Source organism: Microtus pennsylvanicus, chromosome 7 (assembly GCF_037038515.1).
Source record: "Microtus pennsylvanicus isolate mMicPen1 chromosome 7, mMicPen1.hap1, whole genome shotgun sequence".
NCBI classification, from domain to species: domain Eukaryota; kingdom Metazoa; phylum Chordata; class Mammalia; order Rodentia; family Cricetidae; genus Microtus; species Microtus pennsylvanicus.
The window spans coordinates 54,435,837-54,463,461 of record NC_134585.1 but is presented as its reverse complement, the minus strand read 5'-3'; the positions used below and the strand labels follow the sequence as shown (position 1 = coordinate 54,463,461).

General features: G+C 47.9%; 1 protein-coding gene across 2 annotated transcripts in view; it reads left to right on the top strand.

Moving 5' to 3' along the window:
• The window catches only part of Bicral (BICRA like chromatin remodeling complex associated protein), a 90,858-nt gene that overhangs the window by 9,650 nt on the left and 53,583 nt on the right, over positions 1-27,625 (top strand). The window contains exons 1-2 of one of the 2 annotated variants that reach the window (XM_075980827.1): positions 3,690-4,272; positions 15,391-15,651. The gene's annotated coding sequence lies outside the window, so the exon portion shown is untranslated. Of the gene's footprint in view, positions 1-3,689; positions 4,273-15,390; positions 15,652-27,625 lie in introns of those variants that run through there. The other variant, XM_075980829.1, reaches the window with a different exon arrangement.

Genomic DNA, 27,625 nt, shown 5'->3' with positions numbered 1-27,625 from the left:
TACAGGCGTGCACCACCACCGCCCGGCACTTTTGTTTATTTTTTTTTAAGATTTATTTTATTATGTATACGGTGTTCTGTCTGCATGTGTGCCTGCAGACCAGAGGAGGGCACCAGATCTCATTACAGATGGTTGTGGGTCACCATGTGGTTGCTGGGAATTGAACTCAAGACCTGGAAGAACAGCCAGTGCTCTTAACCACTGGGCAATCTCTCCAGTGTTTTTTTCTTTTAAACAGTTATACAAGGAGGGAGAAAAACAGTTATGAAGAGGAAAAGAAGAGAACTGTGTTAGTTGGGATATAAGACATGCCTCAATTAAAAACATTATTTATTTTCTGTGTGTGTACGGGTAGCCATGCCACAGCAGTTATGTGGAAGTCTGAGTTCTGCTTGTCTGTCGTACTCCTTCCCTGTGGGTTCCGGGGATCAAATTCAGGACTACAGGCCTGCTGGCAAGCAACTCTGCCGCTGAGCCATCTTGTCGACCCTATGCCTCAGTTTTTTGGGGGAGGGGTGAAACAGGAACATTGAAATAATTCAGGCATTGCTCCTGTAGGCTGCCACCATGAGCCTGCTTGCGTTCTCACTCGCCTGAACATCCTAAGACAAGAGAGCACTTTGATGTCCCTTTTGTCAGGGACATGTTAAGTATCTGCTACCTCCAGCACCAGCCAGGTGCCTTGGCACAACATAGACTCAATAAATGGCCACTTAGCGTACCCATGCAAGATGCCGTGTCTGTCCCTGGGGAGATGGGGAGGTATAAAAATAGACCAAGTCTGGTCTCTCAGAGGCTCGCAGTCCGGGGATAAACATGACTAATTATGAGTCACGCGAGGCAGTGTGTGTTATCAAAGAATAGGAAGTTGTTTGGACACGCAAAGGAAAGAGGAGTGAGGGGAGGGCAGGCAGGGGAGGTGCAGGAGGAAATGAGTGTCACAAAAGAGGAGGGGCTGGAACAGTGCTGGCACCAAGAATCCTGCAGGCTTCCTGGGGGCTCTGGAGAGCTGACAGGGTTTTCAGCAGGAGCTCCTGGCATCTGTGTTCAGGAAGGGGAAGAGAAGGGTTGGAGCTGGGTAGTGCCTGGGAAAGGCTGCCGCCCTGAATCCCTGGATAGACGACCCCGCCAAACAGAGGGCAGTGGAAATGAAATGGAGGCCACTTAAGAATGATTGGTGCTCCAGATTCACAGGCCAATCTGTGAATTTATAGTAGACACAAACTTCCCCAACCTCTGTTGGGGAAAAATAAATAAATTTTTAAATATTTATTTATTTATTATGTATACAATATTCTGTCTGTGTGTATGCCTGCAGGCCAGAAGAGGGCACCAGACCTTATTACAGATGGTTGTGAGCCACCATGTTGTTGTTGGGAACTCAACTCAGGACCTTTGGAAGAGCAGACACAAGTTTTAAAACTGAACCGCATAACCAAAGGATTGCTCGGTGGGCAAAGCAGTGAGGTGACAGAAATGGGATGATCCAAGAGGCATTTTACTCAGTCCCTGGGCGCTTCTGCACAGTTCCACAAATGAAGCTGCTCCCCAGTGAGCTGTCACTCCCCTGCAGAGATGCGCGGCTGCTTAGACTTGCACTGGAGAGGCCAGCGTGCTTGAGTGAGAAAAGGTCAAATTCGTTGTGTGTGATCATGCAAGCTTGTAATCCCAGCACCTGGAAGGTGGAGGCAGAAGGATTCCCACAAGTTCAAGCCCAGCCTGGGCTATATCTTGAGACTCTAGCTTCATCTAAAAATAAATAATTTTAAAAAGAAAGAGAGAGAATGAGGTGTGGCTCGGTGAGTAAGAGCACTAGCTGCTCTTGCAGAGGACCCGGGTTGGATTCCCTGTACCTACATGATGGCTCACAATTGTGTAACTCCTGTTCCAGGGGATGTGACACCCTCTTCTGGCCTCCTCCAATACCAAACATAAACAATAGTACACATACATACGTGCAGGACAAACGCTTGTAAGATAAAAATAAGTCTTAAAAAGAGAGAGGGAACTTAGAGGCGTGAGAATAAGGCTCAGTCCCCAACTCACAGCTAGAAAGGCGGGCAGGCCCAGAGAGCCTGGTGTGCCACTGTGGAGTGCCACTGGGCACAGTATTTTTCTGTCCCCCTTCTACACTCAGGATCTGCCTCTTCTCTGCTCTAAGATGGTGGCCTTGTCCCCTACTCTGTGTGCTCTTGTGTTCATGTGGTGACCAGAGGTCGGCAGAGGTGTCTTCCTCATTTGCTCTTGACCTTTTTGAAGGACAAATTCCACAGATATTTACTTATGTGTGTGCATACATGCCAAATGGCACATGCGTGGAGGGAACTCGGGAAAACGTACCGGAGTCAGTTTTCTCACGTGGGGGTCCTGGGGATTGAACTCAGGTCCCTAGGCTTGGGACAAGCATCTTTTACTGGGTGAGCTATCTTGCCCAACCCAGTTTATTTATATCTTATTTTATGTGTTGGGGGGCATGTGGAGGTCAGAGAGCAACTTTGGTATATTGTCTCCTGCCACCTTTACTTGGGCTCAAGGGGCCAGACTCAAGCTGCAGGTGTGTGTAGTGGGCGTCTTTACCTATGGAGCTGCCTTGCTGGCCTTCTTCACTTTATTTTTTTATTTTAAGTATGTATAATGTGTTGGGGGATGATTCACTTGTGTGCGGGTGTGTGCAGGTGCCCAGGGAGATGGAGGCAGTGGATGTTTTGAAGCTGTTGTTACAGATGTTGTTACAGATGTGAGCCACTCAGTGTGCACGGTGGGGACAGAGCTCAGGTCCTCCGCAAGAGCATCACACTGTCTGTGTATTTATTGGTCTCGCTGTGGTGCTCTAGATAGCCCCAGAACTCACTGTGTAGATCAGACTGGGCTTGAACTCACAAAAATCTTCCTGCCTTTTCATCCTAAGAGTTGGGATTAAAGGCGTACACAACCACACCTCCTACACACAAGAGCAACAGGCTGTTAACTGCTTAGCCATCTCTCCAGGCTGAACTTTATTTTTGAGACAAGATCCCACATTGAACCTGGAACTCATTGATTTGGCTAGCCTAGCTGGTTAGGTATCTTTCTGTCTCTACCTCCCCAGAACCGGGTTTACAGGCCTGTGCCGAGACCTGGTTGTTTTTACATGTGTACTGTAGATCTGAACCCAGGTCCCCAGGCTTACAAAGCAAGTACTTTCCATTTCCCCAGCCTCTGGATTTTTTCATAACCACCTGTCGCAGTCTCTTGATCTCACAAGGTTCCACATTATCATGAGTGCAAGGAGTGTAGACCCACGTTTGCAGCTCAGAGATTCCCCAGACTGCCTGCCAGCACCCCAATCCTCTCTCCACCCAGACTGCCTGCCAGCACCCCATCCTCTCTCCACCCAGCACTTGCTATAGTTCCTCCTTTTCTAGGGTCTGCCTCCCCTCCCAGGGGCCTCTAGCCGACATGCTCCCTTCCTTTCCTATTGTCATCTTTTAAACCCACCCTTGGGACTGGAGGGATGGCTAAGCGGTTAAGAGTATCTGAAGACTTGAGTTTGGATCTTAGCACCCACTTGGTGGCTCAGAACCATTCATAACTCCAGTTCCAGGGAATCCAGCTCCCTCTACTGACCTCTGAGAGGACTAGGCATGAATGTGGTGCTCATACATACATGTAGTCAAAACAGTCATACACATAAGATAAAATAAGCAAAATTTTCAGTCTGGTCTACAAAGTGAGTTCCAGGATAGCCAGAGCTATACACAGAAACCCTGTCCCAAAACCAAAAAAAGGGATCCGGAGAATTGGCTCAGCCGTTAAGAGCTGAGTTGGTTGCCCTGCCAGAGGCCCTGAGTTCAATCCCCAGCAAATACATGGTGACTCACAGCCATCCCAGATGAGATCTGGTGCCCTCTTTTGGCCTGCAGGCATGCATGCAGGCAGAACACTGTACACATAATAAAATAAATCTTGAAAAGAAAAGAAAAGGAGGAAGAAAACCCCAGCTTTAAGCTTTTTCCTGCCACCTGCCTGCCTGCACAGAATGCCTCCCTCTCCCCTGGTACCCAGAGCATCACACTGGGAGCCTCCTTCAAGCCCCATATATTGTTTTCCTGTTGTTTTTCATCAGAACATTTGTAAGGACGTTGCGCAGAGCAGGTGGTACAAATGACGGTGCTGAAGATGAGTGGTGTGGAGAGCTGGCGGTGTTAGCAGGCGCGCTTCCTGTCTGTGGAGCTGCCCCCCTCCCCAAGACCACATCCATCTGCCGTCCGTCCGTCCGTCCATCCATCACAGGTACCCAGAACTGGCCACAAACTTCACTGTTGCGGTTCCCTTAGGCTGCTCTCGTTTCTTCCCCATTTCTCACTCATTTGTTTTGGTGATGGGGCAGCGTAATGACAGTAGATCTTTCATCAGCACAGCAGAGAGGCTTTGGCCGCACCCGCCCAGGGGGGCTTCCTTTCTGAAGTGGCAGGAAGGAGGTTTTGAGGTTTTTGAATATTGCTTCTAAGGATGTGAGCGAAAGATTGCTTGCCCACATTTGTGATATCTTGGCAAGCTAGCAACCTCAGAAGATGCTCTCTGGTTGGCTTTGTGTGTGGTTTTTACTTTTAAGGGGAGAAGAATTTATGCCATGGTGAAATTATGCTGAGCAAGAGTCCTTCTTTTCGTCTTTATTATTATTTTTTTTAATTTTTAAAAACTTACTGTGGCCGGGCGGTGGTGGCGCACGCCTTTAATCCCAGCACTCGGGAGGCAGAGGCAGGTGGATCTCTGTGAGTTCAAGACCAGCCTGGTCTACAGAGCTAGTTCCAGGACAGGCTCCAAAACCACAGAGAAACCCTGTCTCAAAAAAACAAAAAACAAAAAAAAAAAAAACAAAAAAAAACACAAAAACTTACTGTGAAGGAGCTGGAGAGCTGGAGAGATGGCCCACGGTGGAAAGTCCTGGCTGCTCTTCCAAAGGATCCAGCTTCAGTCCCTAGCACTACTCAGCCGCTCATAACCACCTGCAACTCCAGTCCTAGTACATCTAACTTCCTCTCCTGGCCGCCACAGGAACCAGGCATGCACACAATGCACAGACACACATGCAGGGAAATACCCATACCACACATAAAAATAATCTTTAAAAAATTGCTGTTAACCTCAGGGTTTAATCTAATATAACACTCAGATAACTGGAGAGTTGTCAATATGCTGTAACCAGGAAAAAAATATGCACACACACTCACACTTCATACAAGCAGAAACAAAGTATCCCTTTTCCAATAGTTTCACTTCTGCAGCTGTTAACAGCTGTGTAAGGACCGGAGGCTGGAGGCTGTGCAGTTGCATTAGGGGGCAGGTGTAACAGATTGTTGCCATAGGCTGTAGAGTATATGTAAATGTCAGGTGGATACAGAAAAGTCATTATTAATATTTGTCATTGTATTTTTTGTTTGTTTATTTGAGATAGACTCTCCTGTAGCTCAGGCTGGCCCAGACCTCACTATGTATCTGAGGCTGACCTTCAACTCCTTCCTCTACTTCCCAAGTACTGGAATTACTGTGTCTGCCACACCGACCCTCAGTTACTGTAGCACAAATAATAAAAACCCAGAGACAGATATTAGGGTTAAGGCTGAAGATCAGAAAAGCAAAGCAGCCAAGCCACTAGAGAGTTCTTGACCCTATCAAGGCTCAGACAAACTAAAGGGCGATCCTGCCCTCAGGGTGACTGCAGACTGCACTGAGCTCCTGTCTCCTCCTGCCTTCTATTCCTCTCTCTACCCAGCCACGGCACTCCTGTCTCCACCTCCCTGGTGCTGGGATTAAAGTCACCTGTGCAGGAACTCTGTTTCTCTTTTAAACAGATTCAATCTCCTGTAGCCCAGGGTGGCTAGAGTCCTGGGATTAAAGGTGTGAGCCACCACTCCCTGGCCTCTCGTGGCCTAGGTCTGCACTCTCATCTTCAGGCAAGCTTTATTTATTAAAAACACAAATAAAATATCACTACAAGTTACTGATTTCTTCTAATTTATTTATTTTTATTTTATTGTTGTTTTGCCTGTTTGTATGTCTATGTGAGGGTGTTGGATCCTGAAATTACAGATAGTTGTGAGCTGCCATGTGGATACTGGGAATTGAACCTGGGTATCTCTGGAAGAGCAGTCAGTGTTGTTAACCGCTGAGCCATCCTCCAGCCTCCTCAGTTGCTGACTTGAAGCAGCGTTTTCCAAATGAGAGTGACCTTCATCAGTGACTTTGAAACCCTTTCACAGACACCTGACAGGCTGTGTAGAAGTGACCTCCCGTTCTGTTCCCCTGAAACTCGCTCTGGCCATTGATGACACTGAAGGTCCTGTTATTCCCCTTCCTCATCCTCCATTTGTTGTTTGTTTGTTTGTTTTGAGACATGTAGCCCAGGCTGACCTAAGACTTTCTATACTGAAGATGAACTTACAGACAGAAGCCTAAACTGGCCTTGGGTTTAGGCACCTGTATCATCATTATGGCCTGCTAGGGGCTGGAGCCAGGCCCAGCAGGAGCCTGCACTGAGCTGCACCCCAGCTAGGGAGTTTGTGTTTTTAGCAACTCTGGCTAGTGAGGGGCTGGTGGAAGTGGGACACATTCAGCTTTGAGATTTAGAGAGGAGGCTGTACATTTAGATACAAGACTGGTGAGATACAGAGCAAGAGGCGGAGGTCTGAATGTCTGTGGAGAGGAGGGGCTGGCTTTGGGGGTGGCCTGGGGTGGGCTCGTCCTTTGGAGGAAAGAATGGGTCAAGGTGGAAGGTTTGAACTGCAAATGTGAAGACTGGAGAGAAAGAACAAACTCGGAAGCGATGGCTCCTTGAGTCCTGGCACTTCCTGCTTGTGGTGGGTAGGATTATCTCATCAGCTTGTGTGCCAGGCCCATGTGAACACCCATGCCCTTTGCCGTGTCGACTTCTGAGCAGCCTCCTGGTTGTGTTAGATATGACTCACGTTAACTCAGCTCACAAGGAGCTGACACATACAGCCAGCTGGTATCTGATTGGTGAGATTCATAAAGAGTAAGTGCAAGCCTTGTGAGGTGTGAGGGTATTTGTACCTTTGCTCGCAAGGTCGTCCAGCGATGCCTGGTTAACTATTCTGTTCCAATAATGATGGGCCTTTTTACCATGTGGCTTTTAATGGTCATGGATATTAGACAGGCAGTGCCTCTTCTTGGTTTCTCTCTTTTTATTTTTGTGCATGTATGTGTGTGTCCATGAGTACATGTGTGTGCACACACGTGTGCACATACACATAGAGGTCAGAAGACAACCTTGTGTGTCATTTGTCAGATGCTGCCATGCTTGCTTTTTGAGACAAGGTCTTTCTCACTGTGCTGGAACTTATTAAATAGGCTAGCCTAGCTGGTCTCCTAATTCTGCTTTAGGCCTAGTGCTAGGTTACAAGCTCATGCCACCAACACCTGGGTGTTTTGTTTTGTTTTGTTTTTTGGCTTTGGTTTTTTTGAGACAGGATTTCTCTGTGTAGCAGTCCTAGCTGTCCGTGAACTCACTTTGTAGACCAGGCTGGCCTCAAACTCAAGATGCCCCTGCCTCTGCCTCCCAGGTGCTGGGTTTAAAGGTGTGCGTCATTTAACACCTGTCTTCTTAACGCAGCTCCTGGGAACGGAATGCAGGTCCTTACGCTTGTGTATGCAGCCGCCTCAGTTTTCTCGTGACTGTTGCGAGTGTGTCTCCCAGGCTTGTTCACACTCTTGTCCTCTTTCCCGTTTCTAACAGACTGATAGTCTCCTTTCAGCCGTCTCAGTTCTGTGCTGTTGTGTTTTCATATTTGTTTTGTCTTTTAAATATTTATTTATTTATTTATTATGTATACAATATTCTGTCTGCATGTATGCCTGCAGGCCAGAAGAGGGCACCAGACCCCATTACAGATGGTTGTGTTGCTGGGAATTGAACTCAGGCCCTTTGGAAGCAGGCAATGCTATTAACCGCTGAGCCATCTCTCCAACCCCCAAATATTTCTTATTGTTTATTTACTTTATTTTATGTGCATTGGTGTGAAGGTGTCAGATCCCCTGAAACTGGATCTTCAGACAGTTGTGAGCTGCCATGTGGGTTCTGGGAACTGAACCTGGATCCTCTGGAAGAGCAGTCAGTGCTCTTAACCACTGAGCCATCTCTCTAGCCCTTGTTTTGTCTTTTTTTTTTTTTTTGGTTTTTCGAGACAGGGTTTCTCTGTGGCTTTGGAGCCTGTCCTGGAACTAGCTCTGTAGACCAGGCTGGTCTCGAACTCACAGAGATCCGCCTACCTCTGCCTCCCGAGTGCTGGGATTAAAGGCGTGCGCCACCATCGCCCGGCCCTTGTTTTGTCTTGAGACAAGGTCTTGCCACTTAGCCCTGGCATGCCTGGACTTGCTCTGTAGACCAGACTGGCCCAGAGCTCTCAGAGCTCCTCCTGCCTTAGACTCCAAGTGCTGAGACGAAAGGTGGGAACTACTGTGCCTGGCTATCTTAGGTCTTTTTTGTTTTCATTTTCTTTTTAATTTTTAAGTGTTTTGCTGGCATATGTGTCGGTACCAGGTGTGTGTCTGGTGCCTGAGGAGGCAGAAGAGGATGTTAGATCCCCTGGAACTAGAGTTAAATACAGGTGAGCTGCCATGTGGGTTCTGAAGAAGGAACCCAGGTCCTCTGGAAGAGCAGAGGAACAATAAATTTGGTTTACAGCCAAGATTTACACCAACTTGTAAATCTCCAGTGCTCTTAATCTCTGAGCCACCTCTCCAGCCCCTTGTTTTAGTTTTTGAGATAGGGTCTTGAGATAGCGCCCTGGCTTTTCTCGAACATGTAACAGCCTTCCTGCCTCTGCCACTGGTATCTCAGGCATGCGCTCCCACGCTCAGCTTTGTCAGGCTTACTAGTCTCATTTTCACAAGGGCACGATGATTGGGCCAGCCCCTTGACGTGGACACCCTCCCTTTTTCTCTTCTTCACAACAAAGTCCTGTGTAACCCAGGCTGTCCTTGAACTCACTGCGTAGCAACCCTACTGTATGGCATTCTGCCTCTAGCTCCAAATCCCCCAAGTGCGGGGCTCACCTGCCACCAGGCCTGGCTGCTGCTGGCTGCCGACATTTTCCCTTCAGAGCAGCATTGTATACCGTCTGGCCTTATCCTCTTTCTGCCATCCCCATCCTCTTGGGTGCCTGGAGTTGAAGACTCTGCTTAAGAGAGGTAGGGCATGCGGGGCCTGAGCACTGAGAGGTGTCTGTCTTCCAGCAGCATGTGATAGCCCCTACCCCAGTGCCGTCCTCCCCCTCGTTTTCTCTGTGGGGAAACAGGCTGGGAGTGTGAGACGGGAGACAGTGGAGTGGGAGTGCTCGTCAGCTCGTCTGGGTTCTGTTATTACTGGTCTTTGGACTAGAAGCTTCTAGGAGTTTAGACTGTTTTTGAAAAGTCTGTCAAGGAAAACGACCAGCTTGAAAACTATGGCATGACTTAAATAGCCTGAGCATCTAGAAGGTGCTTTAAAGTGTTCATAGCCATTCACTTCACAGAGTGCTAACGTAGGCAAGACGGTGGAAGCGCTGCCAGTGTCCCAGTAAGTTGCTTATTTATTACTTTTTTTTTGGGGGGGGGTCCTGGGACCTAGGACCTTCAGCGTGCTTAGTAGGTGCTCTGTCAATTTGCCACACCACAGGCCTTTCACTGTGTATTTTTATTTTTCACTCATTTGATTATTCAGTCACCCCATCTATCTATCTATCTATCTATCTATCTATCTATCTATCTATCTATCTATCTATCTATCTATCTATCTATCTCTAGTTTTACAAGACAGGGTTTCTCTGTGTAACCCTGGCTGTCCTGGAAATTGCTTTGTAGACCAGGTTGGACTCGAACTCACAGAGATCCACCTGTCTCTGCCTCCTGAGCGCTGGGATTAAAGACGTGCGCCACCTCTGCCCATCTTGTTTTGTTTATTGATATTTTTTTTAATTTATTTATTATGTATACGATGTTCTGTCTGTGTGTATGCCTGTAGGCCAGAAGAGGGCACCAGACCCCATTACAGATGGTTGTGAGCCACCATGTGGTTGCTGGGAATTGAACTCAGGACCTTTGGAAGAGCAGGCAATGCTCTTAACCTCTGAGCCATCTCTCCAGCCCCCTGTTTATTGATATTTATTGAGCTCTACATTTTTCTCTGCTCCCCTTCCTGCCTCTCCCCTCCCTCCTTCAACCCTCCCCCAAGGTCCCCATGCTCCCAGTTTACTCAGGAGATCTTGTCTTTTTATACTTTCTACTTCCCATGTAGATTAGATCTATGTAAGTCTCTCTTAGTGTCCACATTGTTGTCTAAGTTCTCTGGGATTGTGGTTTGTAGGCTGGCTTTCTTTGCTTTATATTTAAAAACACCTATGAGGGGCTGGAGAGATGGCTCAGAGGTTAAGAGCATTGCCTGCTCTTCCAAAGGTCCTGAGTTCAATTCCCAGCAACCACATGGTGGCTCACAACCATCTGTAATGAGGTCTGGTGCCCTCTTCTGGCCTGCAGGCATACACACAGATAGAATATTGTATACATAATAAATAAATAAATATTAAAAAAACACCTATGAGTGAGTACATGTGATAATTATCTTTCTTTTATTTTTAAAACTCACATAGCAACCTCAGAGACATGTTTTGCTTATCTCATTTTTTACAGGCAGGAAACTGAGAAACATTTAAAAGGCTGGCCAAGGGGTCAGTGAGCCTGCTCAGCAGGTAGAGAAAGCACTTGCTGCCAAGCCTAATGCGTGTCACGTGCCTGTGCACACACCCACAAACACATATGCACCAAGATGTGGAAAAGGCGGGGAAAGGTAGGATGAGATGGCGTGTGCCTTTAATACCAGCACTCTGGAGGCACAGAGAGGCAGATCTCTGAGTTCCTGGTTAGCCTGGCCTATATAGTAAGTTCTATGCTAACCAGGGCTACATAGATCCTGTTTCAGCATCACCCCCAAAAGTCACATGTATAAAAAGTAACAGTGGCCCGCACAGTGACCCATATGTTTTATCCCAGCACTCAGGAGGCAGAGGCAGGCAGATCTTGTGAGGCCAGCCTAGTCTTCATAGAGAGTTCCAGGTCAGCTAGGGATACATAATGAGATCCTGTCTCAAACAAATAAGGTAGACTTAAATCACACCATAAGCAATAGAAGACTGTCCCTGGCTGCTCACACAGGAAGAGTTGTACAGGCTTATCTGGTTCCTAGTGCCCTGCTAAAACATCCTTCATGCACTAGTTTGTCACGCCCTAAAATAACCCTCAGGGGTGAACACTATAATTAGCCTCATTTTATAGAAGAGGGAGTTGAGCTCTGAAGGGAGGATGACCTGCCAAGTGCCTCCCTTTGTGAGCCATAGAGGTGGAATCTGAGCCCACTCGGACTGACTGATGACAGAGCTCTCAAATATTTATGAATAAGGATATGAACCTTATTGATACATGTTGAGAATTTAAATTAATATTATTATTATTTTGTTTTTTCAAGACAGGATTTCTCTTTTCAATAGTCCTGGCTGTTCTGGAACTCAATTTGTAGACCAGGCTAGCCTCAATCTCACAAGAGATCCTCCACCTGCTTCTGCCTCCAGAGTGCTGGGATTAAAGGCATGCACCACCACAGACCAGCTAAAATTTTACTTTAATTACATTTATTTATTTTTATGTGTGTGCATGTATTTATATTGGGCACACACATGCTGGGGCACACTTGTGAAGGCCAGATGACAACTTGTGGGAGTCAGTTCTCTCCTTCACCATGAGAAGTGTTGTCATCAGGCTTGGTGGCAGATGCCTTTCCCTGGAGCCATCTGCCAGTCTGAGAATTTAGAATGGTTCCTGCACACTCGCTGCCTTTCTTGGTGGTGCCCCTGTACCCTGCAGTGGGCACATCTGGCCATCATACTCACATGCACAGTGCTGCATAGCTCCACCATTTGCATCTTCTTTTCTTAACTATGCTTGTGTGTGTGTGTGTGTGTGTGTGTGTGTTAACATGTCATGGGGTCAGAGGCATTTCTGGTTTTTTCCTTCCATCATGTGGGCACCAGAAACTAACTTAGGTCCTGAGACCTGGTGGATAGCCCAGCTACCAACTGAGCCATCTCTCTGGCCTGTATCTCTTCTAAGAAAAGCCAGCTAGGCAATGGTTCACTGTTTTTTTCTTCTAGTGATAGGGTTTATATTAGGTTGAGCTATATTCCCGACCTTTCGCTCTTAGCTGTTATAGCTATTATGTGAACCCCCACACACACCTGTCCAATTTCCCTTGTTTATAGCAGCTTACACAGAAGGGAATCTGTGTGCAGGACTAAGTTGTTAATAGTACAATCAAGGTCATTAACATATAGTTAAGCCATTTTAAGAATGTTCTACCAGGGGACTGGAGAGATGGCTCAATGGTTAAGAGCACTGGCTGCTCTTCCAGAGGACCCAGATTCAAGTCCCAGCACCCACATGGCAGCTCACAACTGTCTGTAACTCCAGTTCCAGGGACTCTGACACCTTCACACCAATGCACATGAAATAAAATAAATTTTAAAAGAATAAAGAATGTTCTAGCACCAGACAGTGGTGGCACACCCCTTTAATCCCAGAGGTGGGTGAATCTCTGAGTTCAAGGCCATCCTGGGCTACAGAGCGAGTTCTAGGACAGGGTGAGGTCCTCAAGAAACCCTTTCTCTAACCCCACACCACAGAAATGAAAAGGTCCTGGGGTTTCTGCTCAGAGGTGAGGAGCACCTGCTACCCTTGCAGAGGACCCAGGTTTGGTTCCCAGCACCCTTATGGAGACAATCAGCCATCTGTAATTCCTTTCCAGAGGATCCAGTGGCTTCCTCGAGCTCGAGGCACACCCACGTTGTAGGCGTGCGTGCAGGCAAACATGCAAGCAAACACCCATGTGCATAAAATAAAACATTTTAAAAAATGGTTCTTCTTGAAAAAAAAATGAAGTCCTCTTAAAAGGCTTCCTAATCTTCATTCAGATTCCAAACCCTACAACTGGGTTTTTAATGTTTTTTGCAAAAGCACGCCCCTTATTTAAGTTGCTTTCAAAGTCCTATGGGGAAGAGCTTGAAAAGCTGCCTCTGTTTCTCCGCACTCAGTTTCTTCAGTTGTCTGGAGCCTGACATTCACCCCACTGCTGTCCCAGTATTTTGCAAACCCCTCCCCCAGATTTAAAATTAGATTTGACAACTGGCAGTCTCTGGGTAGGTCTTGACCAATTAAAGGGTTGCCCCTTGGCCTGTGCCTCTCCTCTGGCCTGTGGCATGCATGACATCGCCACAGCAAGACTGCAGGTTCCCAAGATACTTGTCAGGCTCTGCAGAGGGTAAGTTCTGGAACCCACCAGCCAGGGTTTCTTCTGTCAGCCCTTATTAGACTAATGCCTTCAGACAAATCTTAGAAAGCCAGAGAGCCTGTCTGCAAAATCAGGGTCATTAAACCTTAGGTTCCAGGGAAGGTCTTGGGATGGACCACGTGATTAAATACCATGGTGCCTGGAGCCCCCTAGCCACTCTGCATAGTTCTTATACTAAAAGACTGCGGTGCCCTAGGTCACTGTTTTAAAAATTAATCTTGTTCTCGAAGGCTACATAATCAATGCATAATTTATGAGGTGCAATATGTTTATATATTATACACTCATTGTGTAATGATCAAATCAGGGCAATGGTAGGTCAGATCTAAAATGAGATTTCGGATTTCCTTGGGATTTTGGCCAATGAGGAGGGCTGTCTTTCTGAAATCCATTGGTGTTTCATTGGCGCCGTGAGCACCAGCTGCAAGGCTTGCTATGCCCTGGTGGCAATGCATCATCCATGGACTCTTCGGAAATGCTTCTCTTCCAAATGGGTGTTCTAATTAAATTCCCACCAATCCAAAGGCACTTTAAAACATGTTAAAATTTTCCCAAGCCAATTAGAAAACTGGTTGGCCTAACCGGCAAGTATAGAGAAATATGCCAATTTATGCAAGGACTCCTGGTCCAGGAGGGCCTCAGATGAATAGAAAGCAGATAAATAAATAAAAGGCTTCTAAGAAAAATCCAGCCCAGTGATAGCTACTGTGTGACACTACTGAGTGTGTCTTCCAGTCAGGTCTCAATACAAAGACACATTATATAGAGCGGTCGAGTGGCGATTGCTGACACATGGGGTGACTTGCTTTTGAAAAAGATGGTGAATATGGCAGCTCTGACACATTTATTTTGTGAAGTGTAGTTTAATTACATGCTTATTATTAGTAAGCAAGGTATTTGTGTGGGTGTGGGTGTGCGCGCGCGCGCGCGCGCGTATGTGTTAGGTCACACATTCGTAGAACATGTTCTTGCTTTACCACTCCCAGGCCCCAATTCTGCCATTAAGGTTTATATGTGTTTTGTACTAAAGGATATAGAAACCAGACAATATTTTAAAGAATTTAAATATGGGGATAATTTTATTTAGAACTCACATATTTATCAACAAGACCTCACCAACTTCAGATATCCTTAGAAGACTTTGTAGGCTTAAATCTGTATCTTTAAGCTTGAATTACATTCACATAGAATTCATATCTCACCCATTTCTGATATTTAAAACAAGTGACCCCCCCCCCCGCTATATTTTGTGGGTATTGGTAATTAGGGCTACAAAGAACTCTTATGGAACGGTTATTTAAATGCTTTTCTTACTACTAGGTGGTTTAAGAAGTCTCAACAATTTGAAATTTAAAACAGGTGGTAATTATGGTTGGGCCAAGGGGTGCTAAAGGGTTCTTAGCTGTAGACTTCCCAAACATGGAGATAAAAGACAGCCACATAAATAAAGCGGGCGGAGGGGGTACTCAGCTTCTCTCCATAGGCACTAGTTTTGTTTTCCTTTTAATCTCAGGGTTTCACAGATAAGATTTCACAGCATTGCAGAGTGGGAAGGGGTATTATAAAGTTAGTAGTACATGAGAAACTTAAGGCTAACCCAGTTATCTGCCAAGTAACTAAGGGAGGCTTTAGTTTTTAAAAATATGCAATTTTTTTTTAAAAAACTGTGACTGGCGCTAACTGAAGTTATAAACCAATTTTTATTTTTTCCTTACCCTCCCCTCCAAGTTAAGCTAAAACGTGTGTGTGTGTGTGTTTTGTGTGTACAGGGCCCCTGAGGAGAATCAGCTCACATCTTGTAGATGGGGGAGGAGGGCGGGTACACAAATAAATGTTTCTTAAATAAACCCCCAATACATTCCAATACCCCCCCCAAAAAAAAATCCAAAAGAAACAGAAATCACCAGGCTGGGAGTTTGTGTTTTTTGGTTTGGTTTTGTTGATTTTGAAAAAAAAAAATAAAATTTTTAATTAAAGAAATCCTCATCTTTGCTTTTTTTTTTTCTTTCCTTCACTAGGCAAGAACCGAAGTTTGAGGTAGACGAGCAGGCGAGCCGTTTGCCCGGGCGCAGAGCATGAAGGCCGGGCGGGCGCGGGGAGCGGGCGCCCGCCGCCCGGCGCGGGGGTGAGCGAGAGAGAGAGCGGAGCGCGTGTGGCCGGCGCCGCTCGGCCTGGAGCTCCCGCGCCCGCGCCCCGCGCCCCGCGCCCGCCGCCGCCGCCGCCGCCCCTGGTGCGATGGCGCAGAAACCCCGTTGACAAGGCACTGCTTTTTCATGACGGTGAGTTTCCCTTTGAGTGTATTATAATTTTGTGATAAAAATTTCAAGGAGAAAAAAAAACACAACCTCCTTCCTCTGCCTCTTTTTTCCTTCGGGGAGGGGAGAAGCGAGGGAAGAAGGAGAAGTGGGGGGAGCTGGAGATAGATCTCCAGCCAGACAGAAAAGAAAGAGGAGCAAATTAAACACCGAGTTGCCAAAACCAGGATATTAGGTTTCAGCCCAGAGAGCTATTGGCTAAGGCTGTGTTTTTTTTTGGGGGGGGGGTGGGTTTGTGGGTGGGTGATGGTGGTGGTGGGTGGATGTTTAATGGACACGGAGAAAAGGGGAATATAGTGTGGATGCTTCTCCCAGCGCCGCCGGGGCCCTGGGAAGACCAAGTTCAGTGTCTCGGGCGGGGGCGCGGGTGGACCGGGGGCGGCGGCGCCGGGCCGGGGGGCGCCGCGGCCGCGTGGGGGGCCTGGCGCCTGCCTTTTTTTTTTTTCCCTTCCTTTTTCTTCCTTTTTTTTTCCTATCCGCGGATGCAAATTTCTGGAGCGGGGAGTGGGAGAGCTCGGGAAGGGGGGGTGTGTGGGATAAAAAAAGGAGGGGAGGTGGCGGCGTGGCGGTTGGCGGTGGGGAGGGGAGGGGAGGGAAGCCTTTTAATGACTCATTGATTGAGCCGCTTTCAAATTAGTTGTGTGCGCCGAGTGTGTGCGAGTGTGTTTATTCCGCCCCCCGGAGCCGCCCGGGAGCCGCGGAGGAGGGAGCGGGGCTCGGCGGGGCCGCGAGCAGGGGGCGAGGGAGGGCCTGGCGTGACGGCGGCCGAGCAAGAAAAATCAGCTTTCCCAATCTCCTCCCCTCGCTTCTTCACACACCCCTGCGGTCCCTTCTCTCCCACTCCCTTCCTCGGAAGCTCTTGGGTGTGAATCGCCTTTTCTTGCTTCTCAGCAAAATGGGGCCGGCGTCGGCCGAGGCGCGGGGAGGGAGGCGCCGGGGACGCCGGGGACGGCCAGGAGCCGGCTACATTATCAGCCGGGAGGCTCCCTCCCTTCCACGGCATCTGCGCGCGGGAGAGGCCGGGGTCGAGGCCCGGCCCGGCACAGCGCGGGCCGCCCTGCCTCCTGGGCCTCATCCCCGGCGTGGGCCGCGGCGCCAGCCCGCACTCGGTCGCCGGCGGCCGGCGAGGCATTGCCGGGAACCCGGGGACCCGCGGCCCCGAGCCGGGACGAGCCTCCCCTCCGCGCTCGCTCGGCCGTGCGGGGCCACTTGAGGCCGGTGTCAGCCGGCGGGCCGAGAGACGAAGGACCGAGGCGGACGGTGGCGGTTGAGAGTGGCTTTTTGCTTAATTTTTTTGTTCTTGTCTTTGGTCTTATTTTTAACTTTTTTAGCCGAGAGGTCTTCGCGCCCCCCCCTTCCCGAGTCACCCCGACAGCGGCTTCTCAGGGTGGGGGCGGCGGGCTGGAGGGCGCTAAGATGGCGCTGGGCCTGGCCTGCGGCCAGGGCTGGTGGCGCAGTTGCTCGGCGGCCGCCATCTTCCCTCGCGACGGGCGGCGCCCTGTGTGCCGGAGGCAGGCCGGGCCCGGCGCCGCCGAGCCGGAGCCCCGGAGCCACGCGCTGGCCGCCGGGTCCTGTGGATGGAGCCCGCGCGGCCACCGCGACCCCAGACCCAAAGGCTGGCTCGCTGGGTTGGGCGCAAAGGGGCGGCGGCGCCTTGCTTTCCATCTCAGGTCGAAAACAGTGGGAAGCGGTCGGCTTCCGGGGTGCACGGGCTCCTGCCCTGACGCCCTGCAGCCTGCTGGGTTTTTCTCCTTTGACCTCGGGCTGGACGGTTTAGTCTTCCAGGCCCCGGCCGAGGGCAGGGTTTTGAGACCTCTTACTCTGTCCCCTGGATTATTGGGGTTAGGGTCCCAGTTTATAAAGCCAAGGACAGGGCCGGTGCGCCTTTCATTCTCCTCCTGGACTCTTCATTTTATCCGTTTATGTTTAGTTGGTTGTATTGTAAAACAGTCCGGAGAATACCTGGTTCAGATTGTGGGAACGTGACGGTTGCAAGTAATTTCTGGTTTGGGCCTTTATAGTACTCCAAAAATAAGTCACTTTTAAACTGCCGTGAAGAAATTCAAATGCACTTTTTCACTTTCTAAAAGACAAAGATTGTTTCCTTATATAGATATACCGGGAGGAGTGTAGCCTTCTTAAATTGTTACAGGAGCGTAGTCTGGAAAGGTCAGGAGTACTCAGAGGTGGAAATAGTTAATTTTCTAATGGGTAAAGGCAACATAGTGGCCTTGGTTTCTTTGTGTTTCCGAATACAATCGTGTAGGTGGTGGATGGTAGGGGCCCAGCCACAAGTCCTGCCACATAGTTAACACTGCTATTCCAGGGACTGTTTGGTTCTTTAAATACGTCCTGTTTGTTCTTTCATCCCAAAGTACTGCTTTACTAATCTAGTTGTCCAGGGTTGTGCCATTTTAAGCAGCAAAATTTGCATTCCACAAAAACCCCCACACCTATGATTTCTGCATCTTTACTATGAAAATTAACTGGGAGATGTTTCAAATTACAGATTTGCCATCTCTGTTGTTTGCCCAGACCAGCTGTGTCCTTCAGTAATGTGGTAGGCAGCTTGAGTTTGAACGTGCTACTTCCACCTCCAGGACTGAAATTCAGGCGTACTCACCAGGGAATAGTCTGAATAAGGGTCCATTGTCCAGAGCCCCGCGGAGAGCCTAGCACAGTGCAGATTTGGAGCATCCTGTAAGGAGACTACACTGTGTTGCTTTGTTTTATTGGGGAGGTGGGGTGTGTTGCAACATCACAATTGAGGTCCATATTATTTTAGTTTGTTACTGCTTATTTTTCTCTTCCTGCCATTTATTTTAATTAATTAATTAATTAGTCATTGAAAACATGTCCTTGTAGAAAGCAAGCTTAGATATCCTGAGACTTTAAAATCTTATGACTAGAGCTGGCTTCTGAGTTTTGTTACCGGAGGGTTTTTTTGTATGTGTGTAGGATCATGTATGTGAAGTGCAGGCATGGAGGGCAGAGGAAGTCCCCTCCTTCCACCATGTGGGTTCTGAGGATTGAGCTCAGGTTGTCAGGCTTAGCAACAGATTCCCTTTTCCTTCAGCCTCTCAGCAGCCCTGTTACTGAAGTTCTTAGGGCAAAAGCCTGGCAGTCCCAACACACTAGCCTCTTGGACGCCAATAAAAGAGACAGTGGCAGTGAAAACGTATTCCTTGTGACCATGAACTCCATTTTCCAGGTGCTGACACCGCCCACTGAGCTCCACCCACCCCTGCCAGCAAGGTTTGAGGTTAAACAGGAAGAACTGGGTCAGGAAAGCAAGAGGTGGGGGTAGAATTACAGAGATCTGGTCAGGTTGTTGTCTGGTTCTGAAGAGAGGAGTTTCTTCTGCTTCAGGTAGCTGCCTCCCACCACAGTCACTGGCTTTAGGCAGACCTACACTGCTTTTCGGGGAGTTGGGGGCCCAACCACAAAGATGGTTGTCAGTGGGTCTCTTTGTTCCTGGGGCTCAAGGCAACTCCAGAGGAAAGATAAGAATGTCACAGATCCAGAGAGAAACCAGAGAAAGTTAGGCCAGCACTTGCCCCCCTTCAAGTCAGGACAGGCCAAACAGGCAAGATACCCATGCCACCGAGAAAACAGCAAGACTTAAACAAAAAGCCAGAAGAAGCCAGGCCTGGTGGTGCACTCCTTTAATCCCAGCAGAGGCAGGTGGATCTCTGAGGTCCAGGACAGCCAGAGCTGTTGCACAGAGAAACCCTGCCTCAAAAAACAAAAAGCCAAAAGTATGTAAACAGATTTGCTTCAGAGTGACTCTAGTCTTCGGCAGAAATTCAGTGAAGCTTTAAAACAGTGGTTTCTCTAAACCAACTATCTCCTAGGGAAAGAGCAGTTACTTTTAGAGCAGTCTTAGTGGGCTACAGCCAGCGGCAGGAGACAGCCCTGACAGAGGAATTGGAGATGACCATTTTCTCCAGTAGAGATGATGTGAACATCTGAATGAGCTCTTGTTAGCTGGGTTGACATTCCCCACCTATGTGGAGGGCAGAGTGTTACACTGAGTCCAGTGAGGAAAAGGAGAACATTGCAAAGCTGCTTTGGGGCCTTGATTAGGCCATATGGGAAATTTTCAGAGTTTTGTCCTAATGGCAGTGAGAAGCTATTGTTTTAACTACAGCAGGGGTGTGTGGGGTGGGATGGGGATTTGAACTCAGGGCTTCATGCATGCTAGAGAGCATTCCACTACTGTGCTACATACCAAATCCTTGACTTTTGTTTTTTTGTTTGTTTGTTTTTGGAGACAAGGTTCCTCTGTGTAAAAGCCTGGATATCCTGGAACTCACTCTGTAGATCAGGCTGGCCTTGAACTCAGATGCCTCTCAAGTGCTGAGATTAAAGGTTTAGACGCCCAGTTTGTTTTTGTTTTGAGACAAGGTTTCACAGTATTGTTGTAATATTTAGATGGTCTCAAACTCCTGTGATCACGTGATCCTCCTGCCTCAGCTTCCTTGCTGTGTCCTGGTGCAAAGAGGCTCAGGTCTTTATAGACACCATTGGCTGCTGTGCACAAGGCAGAGTTAGAAAGGCTTGCATCACAGGCTGGCTCTGGAGTGCCTTCATTTTGGGGCTTGACTCTGGGGTGACTGACGGTGCCACTTAAAGAGGACTAGACGGGGTGGTAGCGAGGATTCTGTGGAACCTGTAGTGTTCCTAGCTGTTGAGAGTCACTAGCTTTTATAGGTGGTGGGTGTGTCCTGGGACTAGCCAAGTTCATCTGTGGTCACAGCACTTTCTAAGACCTAAATTTTACAGGATGGAGAGAGCGCTTAGTGGGAGAAAGTCCAGCAGCGCCTGGGGAAAGAAGGGCTGGAAGAAGAGAGTGTGCAGGGTGTAAATGGTGGGAGGTCGAGTTACGTTCTTGTGTGTACGTGGTAAGAGGAGAGAACACTTGGACCATGGTGGGGGGAGTGGGTGTGGAGGTCAGAGGCAGTTCTCCCTCCACCTTTAACGTGGTCCTGGGGATCAAACCCATCATCAGGCTTGGGCAGCAGCACTTGTCCTCCTGAACCATCCTGCCGACCCAGAAGTTCTCTTCACATAAGCTTAGAGTATCTACCAGAAAGGGGAAGAGTTAATAAAGAAAAATAAGCAAGTCCAATAAAAGGTCAGAACAAAGAATTCCCAACCTAAGAGCTGGCTTGTGGGCATGGGAGGCAGACAGCAGAGTGGAAGGCAGAAAAGTGAGCACAGATTAAAGGCTGCCTGGGTAGCAAGGGCTGTTGTGTCCTCTTGGGTTTCTATGTGAGAAAGTGAAAACGAGTGACTGGCTCCAGAAGGAAATCTGTTGGTCATCTCAGGCTTTGTGTTGCTGGGAGAGTCAGCTGTGTGACAGGCCTGGAGCTGTGAGTCTGACAGTGACGTGCTCTGGATTGCTGTGCCATCTCTCCAGCCCCATGTTTGACTCTATCTTTGTGCAGTCACACTAGGGGGAAGAGTGGTGTGGTGAAAAAATTAGTATCTGAAGGTAGCAAGGGAGATGTGTGAAACCCCTTAACTTTTTGCTTTCTCTTGAGTCAGCTGTTGTTAATTTTTCTTCAGGTTCCTGTCCCCTGAAGTGGCTACAAAATAATAGTAGAGGGGCCGGGCGGTGGTGGCGCATGCCTTTAATCCCAGCACTCGGGATGCAGAGGCAGGCGGATCTCTGTGAGTTTGAGACCAGCCTGGTCTACAAGAGCTAGTTCCAGGACAGGCACCAAAAACTACAGAGAAATCCTGTCTCGAAAATCCAAAAAATAAAAATAATAGTAGAGGGAAATTAGGAGGGAAATGTCTTAACCAGTTCTTTAAAGTCTTGATTTGTGGCCGGGTGGTGGTGGCGCACGCCTTTAATCCCAGCACTCAGGAGGCAGAGGCAGGCGGATCTCTGTGAGTTCGAGACCAGCCTGGTCTACAAGAGCTAGTTCCAGGACAGGCTCCAAAACCACAGAGAAACCCTGTCTCAAAAAACAAAAAATAAATAAATAAATAAAATAAAGTCTTGATTTGTTTAATTATCAGTTTCTTAATAAAGTTGTAAATTGAACACTTCCTGTTCTTGTGGCTTCTTTGGCTCACTGGCTGCAAACACATAAACACTGAATTAGCAGAAACCAAAGCGCAGAAGTCTGTTGCATCGACGTGACTTATTTCAGGTCCACCAAAATCCAACTTCCGTAAATAATCAGGAACTCAACTTTGTTCCCGGCTAGAACTTAAACGTTTCACGAGAGAGCCAGAAACATGGTTTGTTAGACTTTACTCCAGCCTCTCGCCTGTTAATAGATGCTCCCGTGGCTGGGTATGGCGGCACATCCCTCTGATCCCAGCTCTGCAAGGCACAAGCAGGAGGATCTTTGAGTTTGAGGCTAGTGTAGAGGCTGGAGAGATGGCTCAGAGGTTAGGAGCACTGGCTGCTCTTCCAGAGGTCCTGAGTTTAGTTCCCAGCAACCACATGGTGGCTCACAACCCTCTGTAGTTAGATCTATCATGCAGATAGAACACTGTATACATAATAAATAAGAGAGAGATATGAGGCTAGTGTGATTGTCCTACAATGTGGGTGCTAGGCCTGTCTCAAAAACATACATTGCTAAGGTCTCACAAGAGCACTGGGGTTCTGTCCCCAGTTCCTACATTGTGAAAGGACAAGTGGCTTGCCTGAGGCCCCTGCATTACTACATTTTGCCATTCATGTTAAACTGCTTAATCTAGACCTAGAGCTAGTAACTGAGAATTTTCAGGTCTTACAAATTAAAATTGACCTTAACCAGGCCTGTGGTACTGGATGCTTGGGCGATTGAAGTAGGAGGACCACTTGAGACCAAGAATTTCAGTCCAGCCTGGGCAAGAGTTTAAAAAAAAAAAAGTAAAATCAAGGCTGCTGAGATGGTTCCGTGGTGAAACCAGTTACCATGCAAACCTGATCCCTTCGTAGATGCCAGGGTGGAAGGGGACAGCTGAGCCCAGCTTCAGCACACATGCCACAGTAGGCTCTCATGGGATAATAATGACGGTTTATGTCCCGAGCTCTTAGGAGTCAGTTCTCCCCGACAGAGAGTCACCGACACAGAGTACTGGTGCCGGGCATCACCCAGGGCGTTAGGCATGCTTGTCACATTCATTCCCAGCCTTATTTTATTGCTTTTAGACAGGGTCTCACTATGTAGCTCCGGCTGGCCTAGAGCTCATTTCCTACCAGAGACTGGACTCAAACTCACAGAAGTCCTGCCCCAGCTTCCTGAATGCTGGGATTGCTTTTGACTGAAATTCTATCTTGGTTTTGTGGTTCTGTTTTGTTTTTAGGTTTTATTTTAATCTTTTTTTTTATTTTAATCATAAGTGTATAGATATTTTGCCTGCATTTATGTATGCGCACCACATTCATACAGTGCCCTTTGGAGGCCAGAAAGTTCATCAGATCCTTTGAAACTGGAGTCACAGGCATTTGTGAACTGCCAGGTGGATGCAGCCAGAGCTCTTAACCACTGAGCCATCTCTCCAGCCTGGTTTTCTGGTTTTGATTTGAAGTTACTTTTAGCATTTAATAAATGAAGCAAACTACATTTATATTTTTCTTTGAACTCAGGAATTTCCTAGAAGTGCAAATACGCATACTTAGAAATAGGCTAATTAATTCTTCCCTGCCTTGATGTTCTGATTCTGCAGACCTGTGAACACGTAACTTCAGAATTGTGGGAGTCCAGCCTGGGTTCCTCTAGGTGTGATCACAGGTGAGAAAAAGGCTCACCACCGAGGTGTGTGGAGCGGTGTCTGCTCTCCATCCTCTCTTTGCCGTTTTTCTTTGAGAGTCTGTCCTGCTAGGCTGCCCTTGAGCCATTGGCAACCCTGCCTGAGCCCCAAGGGCTGGGATCACAAGCATGTGCCAGCGCACCTGGCTTTCCAGATAGCTTCCCCCCCTCCCCGTCTCTCTCTTTTAAGCTGGGCATGGTGGCACACACTTTTAATCCCAGTACTTAGGGAGGCAGAGGCAGTCAGATCTCTGTAAATTTGAGGCCAGCTTGGTCTACATAGTAGTTCCCGGACAGCCAGGACTGTTACACAGATAAACCCTGTCCTAAAAAATGATTTTTTAAAAAAATGCTATTTTACTTTAGAGGTCTGCTTCTCTTTACAAGGTGGACTTTTAGGCAGTTGTAGTGGCACACACCTGTGCCCCAGCATGCAGGCAGAGGCCAGCCTGGTCTACATGACAAGTTCCAGATTCGCTAAGACTATAAACCCTGCCTCAAGAAAAAAAGTCAAGAATTTTTGTGTTGCATAACGTGCACAGCTTTCATTTTCTGTTAGAGCATATGTGATGTACATAAAACAATTTACCAGGGAATGGAAAGAATAATACCAAGAAAAATGGGGTAACCACGATGGTTGAAAAAGAAGCTTGGCTGAATGTAAAACTGCAAGATCGTGTCACATCCTTTAATGCGCTATCACTTAAAACAGACTGAGGGAACGGGTAGGTGGATACACTGCTTGCTGCCCAAATAGGTCAGCCAGAGTTCAGATCCTCAGAACCAAGCAAATGCTGGGTTCTCATGGTTCTACTTGTTGGAAGGTGAGCAGCCTGCTAGCTAGAAGACTACGTTCTTGAGCGCTCAGCTCAGTTGAGACCCTGCTTCAGTGAATAAGGTAGAGAGCAGGAAGACTCCAGTGTTGAATTCCACATGCATGCACACATTCATAGCACACATAGAACACCTGCAAAAAGACACTAGCTTATCTTTGATATTTGAGAAACTTTATAAAGTCAGCTTATCCATATGGCTTCAACTGCTGTGGGAAATAATTCAGGAAACAATCCCACGGACTCATCCTCTTTTAAGGAATACAGTGTAACAACTGTTTACATAACAGTTACACTGTGTTTGAATTTGTAAGCTGTCTAGAGCTAAGGTTTGTAGGGTAAAGGACTGAGGCTGCGGTTGAGCGGGTGGAGTGCTGGTGGAGTGCACGAAGCTCTGAAGCTCTGGACAGATGCTGTCTCAAGCAGTGCATTAGCTGCGTCTGGTGGTCACACCATCTCCGATCAAGGCAATGAATTTGATTTTATATATATTCATCTTCAAGTATTTTTAGCAAATGCCTTTAACCCCGGCATTTGGAAGGCCAATGCAGGAGGGCATCTGTGAGATTAAGCCCAGCTTGATACCCTTCTGGAAAAAAATACTTTTCATCCTTTTAAGTTTAATTCTAAATAACCTAACTTTTGTACATTATTCTGTGGGTTTTGATTTCTTAGTTGGTTGGTTGGTTACCAAGGATCAAACCATTGTCAGGAAAGTGTTATACCACCAAGCTCTAACCCCAGCCCCAGCCCCAGCCTCATCAGGTACTTATTTATTGGAATTTTTTTTATAAGTTTATTTTTTTATGTGCATTGGGTTTTGCCATGGGTGTCTCCCCATCTCCCCTCACGCCCAGCTCAGCCTGGTCATGTCCACTCTGGACTCTCCCAGATGTCCCTAACTTTGGCTGTGCTCTCTCTCCCTTTTATCTGTAACAAACTTTCTCCTCCGCCATACCTAGGAGCAGTCATGTGCTTGCTTTCCTTCTTTCTTTCTTTCTTTCTTTCTTTCTTTCTTTCTTTCTTTCTTTCTTTCGGTGCTGAAACCCAGGAAGAAAAAAAATAAAAAAAGAAAAGAACATAGCTAGTCCTGGCTGTCAGCACCAGATGAATGAAAAGGCTCAAAGGGAAGGAAAGCACACAAGTGCTCCTGGGTGTGGCGAAGGAGAAAGTTATTACAGCTAAAAGGGGGAGTGAGCACAGCCAGAGGCAGGGACATCTGGGAGAGTCCAGAGTGGACATGAGCAGACTGAGCTGTGCCTTATGAAGAGAGGGAGAGGGGAAGAGAGAGGGCAGAGAGGGGAACTAGATACAGCGGCCAGGAGGCGGGTATGCCAGCCAGGAGGGGCCTGTGACAGCAAGGACCGAGGGAAGCTGGGAGAACCTGGCAGCCAGTATCTGCTTTGATACATTAAATAGGCACCTCAGCCATTGACCCAGGTTTGAAGCCTAACTGGAGGCAGGTGCCTTTACCCATCTATCTCATGAGATAGTATTGGGGTCACAGACAGCCTGGAGGGTGAGAGCTCCAGTCAGGAACATAACCAGGGGTACATGGCTAAGTGGTGGCACAGGTGGGGACAAAGAGAAACCGCCTTCATTAAGGTGGCACGGGAGCATCCATCTGCTCACTCACTCATTCAGCAAACGTTAAACAGGTTTACCAGGTACTCTTGTGGGCTTTCAGGGTGTTTCCATGAATCACTACCTACATCTTTTGCTCTCAGGGGAGAAGCAGAAGAACCTGAGTTTAAAAAATATATGTAGTGTGCTGTGGGGGGAGATAGAGGCAGAGGATGTAAGAGCTGGACCAGCTAGGAGTGGACTCGCAACTCTGGAGAATGGCGGGCCAGGCAGACAATGTGGACTACAGGGCCTGAGTGAAGTGCATGCCTGGTGAGTCCTGGCTTGGTGGGGAGAAGGATGCACAAAGCATCTGTGTAGGTCATCACAGACATGTGTGGCTGAGCGTGAGAAAGCTAGGCTGGCTTTCAGAGGAAGGAGAATGGAGTTTCTTTGGGGGAAGGTTGTTTTAGAGGGGCACTCTATAGGTGAGACAAAGGGAAGAGACAGAGGCAGAGGGACCTTTATCTATTTTCTTTTTTTTTTTTTTTTGAGACAGGGTTTCTCTGTGGTTTTGGAGCCTGTCCTGGAACTAGCTCTTGTAGACCAGGCTGGTCTCGAACTCACAGAGATCCGTCTGCCTCTGCCTCTCGAGTGCTGGGATTAAAGGCGTGCGCCACCACTGCCCGGCATCTATTTTCACCTGAGAGATGGAAATAACTTTTGTCAGAGATGTGTCAGTGGTGGCGGCCATGCCTTAGAGCGCTAGCCAGGAGCATCCTCAGTGGGTAGCCCAGTATAACAAGGAACAGTCAGGAGGAAGGTTTTGGGTTTTTGGATTTTTGGGTTTTTCTGCTTTGCTTTTTGTTCTCTCGTTTTTGTTTTTGTTTTAACAGACAGGGTTTCACTGTGTAGCTCTGGTTGTCTTAGAACTCACTATGCAGACCAGGCTGGCCTCAAACTCACAGAGATCCCCCTGCCTCTGCCTCCTGAGTGCTGGGATTAAAGATGTGCACCACCACCTGGCAGGAGGAGGGTTTTGTTAACCAGAACAGATGATGGCGCATGCAGGGGAACGTAGATGGGGAAACCAAAATGAGCTGGAGAGAGCCTGAAAGAGGCAGGGGGAGTGAACGTCTTTGGGTGAAGGTGAAGGGAAAGGTCTGCAGGAGAGAGGAGGCTGGGAAGGCCGGTCAGTCACAATCCTTGTGAAGCAAGCTAAACATAAGGGCAAAGGTTAACTGTGCTTGCCTGTCACAAAATGTTTTCAAGCAAGGCAGTCCTTGGGGGCTCTAAACAAAACCAGTATAGTCAGCAGCAGGTCTCAGTCCGCCCACCGTATCGCCTCTCTGAACGAATGTGTCTCCTTTATGCGTTACAAGCTTTCTGCCGTGTTAAGTAGAATGCAGTGTAGATTTCACACACACACACACACCCACCCCCAAGTCAGATTCATGGCTGATGAGATGGCTCCACGAATTAAGCACTCACTGCGCTAGCAAGGACTCAGCTTGGGGATCCCCAGCACCCAAATAAAAGCCAGGCAGGCTGGCAGCTGCCTGTGATCCCACACCCAGGAGGCAGGGACAGTTACCAGAGCAAGCTGGCTAGCTGCTTCAACTTTGGGTTCAACTACCTCTAATAGTAAAAGTGGCTATCAATGAAGGAAGACATCTGAATAATAACTTCACACTCCACACATGCATGCACACGCACCGTCTTCCACACATGCATACACTCAAATGTGAACACAGCCATACATATGCAAACCTCAAACACAGA